This window comes from Brassica oleracea, chromosome C4 (assembly GCF_000695525.1).
Source record: "Brassica oleracea var. oleracea cultivar TO1000 chromosome C4, BOL, whole genome shotgun sequence".
NCBI classification, from domain to species: Eukaryota; Viridiplantae; Streptophyta; class Magnoliopsida; order Brassicales; family Brassicaceae; genus Brassica; species Brassica oleracea.
Genome location: NC_027751.1, coordinates 24,394,783 through 24,398,514, shown reverse-complemented (window position 1 = coordinate 24,398,514; position 3,732 = coordinate 24,394,783).

Below are 3,732 nucleotides of genomic sequence, written 5' to 3'. Positions count from 1 at the left end.
ACTAATCACCTAAACTAATTCCCTAAACTAATCACCTAAACTAACCACCTAAACTATATAAAAAAAAAAGATAGAGAGAGAAAGTTACCTTAGAGGGGGATAGGAGTTAGGGAGGATGATACGAGCAATGCTCGTCTGAAAGAATTCTCCCATATATACAAAAACGGTTTCCTCGTAACTTCGTCGTAATGTTACGAGGAAGTTACCAGACCCGTGTTTTCGTTTACGACGAAGTTATCAGGCCCGTGTTTTGGTTTACGACGAAGTTACCAGGCCCGTGTTTTTTCATTCACGACAAAGTTATCAGGCCCGTGTTTTTTCATTTACGACGAAGTTACTAGGAAATAGTATTTTATGTTACGACGAATTTACATGGAAATAATATTTTATGTTACGACGAAGTTACCAGGCCCGTGTTTTTATTTACAACGAATTTACGAGGAAAGTATGAAACCCCAAAAATCAAATCCTTAAACCCCAAAGTTATCATCTTTACCATTATCACTCATTCATACTTTCATCCTCTTTATCCAACTAAAACCCTTAACTTCAACAAAATAAAATTTTTTACCTTAAGAAATAGATATTATACAAGACAACTTATAGTACACATACATTAAGTATCTCACTTAAGCAATAAAAAACAACATTGGGTACAATATTTTGAAAAGATAAAAACAACATTTGTTGCATATATTACATCATTCTGAATCGTTTGAGTTCTCATCAACATTAGAACAGTCATCGTCGTCACTACAATCAAACTCGTCTTCACGTGCTTCATCTGTCGCATCTTCGGGAAGATCTTCATATTGATGGTTATTTGGGTCGATCAGAAGAATTTCATCAAGTTGTTGATCAGGAACCTCAACTTCATTAATAGCATCTTCTTCTTGCAATGGTGGTTCTTCTCCAGCAACAATTCATCCACGAGGTGTAATTTTGATAGTAGCCAACCAATTAATCCCAGAACTTCGAAGGCTAGGATATGGAAGAAAGCTAACTTGTTCAGCCTGGGAAGCTAGGATGAAAGACTCGAATTTGTTGTATCTTCTCCCAGAGTTGAAATCCACAACACCAAATTTGTTAAATCGAACACCTCGATTCTCAACGGGATCGAACCATTCACATTTGAAGATGACATATTTTAGCTTCAATAACTCTGGAAACAGGATTCCTCGTAAAGTCCTTGTAACATTAGAACGTCTTTACGAGGAAAGATTAGGCAACAGTATTCGTCGTAAAGTCCTTGTTACATTACAAAGCGTTTACGTGGAATTTAATTTTCCACGTAAAAGCGTTGTAACTTTACAACGACTTTACGACGAAACAGTTTCGTTGTAATATTACATCCGCTTTACGACGAAACTACTTTTCGTCGTAACGTCGACGTAATCTACTTGTAAATTTACGAGGAATTATGTTCGTTGTAAAACATCGTTGTAAAGCCAGTGTTTTCTTGTAGTGAAAGATAAAAAAGAAATTTGTCAAACCAGAAAAAAAAACAGTATGATTGTCCTTTTGGTATATTACCATCCTTAAGTTATCTATTTAGTATAACTTTTTTAATAATCTCAAAACTAACCTTTGATTAATCATATTAAACACAATTTTAAAGTTTAATTGAATTTTAAAAAGTTTAATAAAAAGAAAAAAAAATGTTTCAAAAACATTAAAATTTAAAGTTTAGTTTTTTTTACTTATTAAAAGTTTAATAAAACTAATAAATTTAGTTTTAATCTTTTTATAAAAATAAAACTTTGTAAAACGTTTTTATAAAGTTTATTTAATGTTTTTCATTAAATTTTTTTGAGAAATTACCAAAAATACCACATTTATAATACTATTTTTCATGTTTACATTAACCACCTTTATCCTCATTTTTAATGAATGGTAAAAAAATATTTATAACCTAGTGTTAACTAATCTATACATAGGGTTTAGAGTTGAGGGTGAGGTAGAATTTTTGGAATGTGAAATTTAAAATTCTAATAAATATATAAATAAATACTTCAAAAATATATATAAAATAATTAAAATAGTTCCAAAAATATTTTTCAATTTTTCAAAAAGAAATTTTGAAAAACAAAATTCAAAGAAAAAAATACAAAAAGTTTGAATTTGAAAAAGTATAATTCGAAAACATAAATAAAAAACTATTTTTATTTTTTATTTATTTATTTAAATAATTATTTATTATATATATAGAAAACAAATGTATTAGAGTCTTTTGCCACTTAATGGAAAAAATATTTTTGAAAATGTCTCTTTAGTGGTGGTAAACGTGAATAATGGTATGAAGAAAGTGGTAAACATGAAAATTTCCCAAAACTTTTTATAAAGTTTTATTTTATTTTTATAAAGTTTACAAAGTTTATTTTTATTACAGTTTTATTAAAAACGTTTTGCAATGTTTTATTTTTATTAAAAGCGTTTTATAAAGTTTTTTTTACAAACTTTTTAAAAATGTTAAAATTAAAAAGTTTAATAAAAAGGAAAAAAACGTTAGTGCATACATATTTTAGGGAAGTTAGAATATTACAAATATTCTTAAAATATTTTCTTAACCGAAACTTTCATAATTTTTGCTAAAATCAGGTTTTATTATCCGTAGAATGCACTTTCTACACTGCGTAGAACCAAGAAAAAAAATTCTATAAGCAGATTCTACCTCATGTAGTCGTATGAGCATTGTCTAGATTTCGCATTTCGAAAATTTTAGAATATCTCATAAAAATAGATAACTTTACAATTAGTAGAATTTGCATTCCCCATATTTAGAAGTTTAATTAAAAGTAGATTGTTTGTTCTAAAAAAAGTAGATGAACTTGTTTGATCTGTAATTCAATTTCTACTAACTCATTTTTCGTAGAACGTAACTTAAAATTTTAATTTATCAAGTTTTTTAACAAAAAAAAATAATATCAGTTTGTGCATATGAGTGTTTTATCAATTGTTTCTATTTTTATAATTTTTTATTCATAAAACTATTTATTTCATTAACTTTTAAAAATAAAAAGGGTAAAAAAGACAAAAAAAATAGACAAAAAAGGTTTTATACTAAAGATACAAATATGCTATATTTTCCGTTTTGACAATTTTTTCAATAACTAAATTATTCTAAACCTTAAACTTTTATTATAACTTGACCCCTTAAATACTAAACTTAAATTCTAATCACTAAACTCAAACCTAAAATAAAAGATAGATGTATTTTTACTTCTAATTAATATTATTTTAATTTTTTCCTTGTATACTATTTTAGGATAATAAATTACTTGACTGTTATTTTAAGGTATTTTTCTTTAACTGACTAATGAACATAACAACATAATAGCCCATATTTTGGGATTGTAAATGTAAAAACTCGGTAAGCTCTAGAATCCATACAGATGTAGCTCGACCACATGAGGCCATTATTGCAGAGATAAAGCAAATCATTCGGCTTAGGTTGGATCTTCTAGCTCGGGCTCAAACGCTAGGTCATGGAGAGATCTCGGTTCTGGCCACTTGGCTGTCTTTATTTTAGGTTTCTTAAAGCCTTTTGCCTGAGTCTGGTTGATCAGTTTTGGTAGTATACAGAGCCGTGCTCATCTCTTGTAGAAAAAGGCAATGGTCTTAGGCCCCATAATTTTTAGTTAATATTTAGGGCCTCATTTTATATATAAAATGCATTAGTTAGTGTTATATATGTTTACATACATATTTGTACCTAAAGAATTTGATTGTATA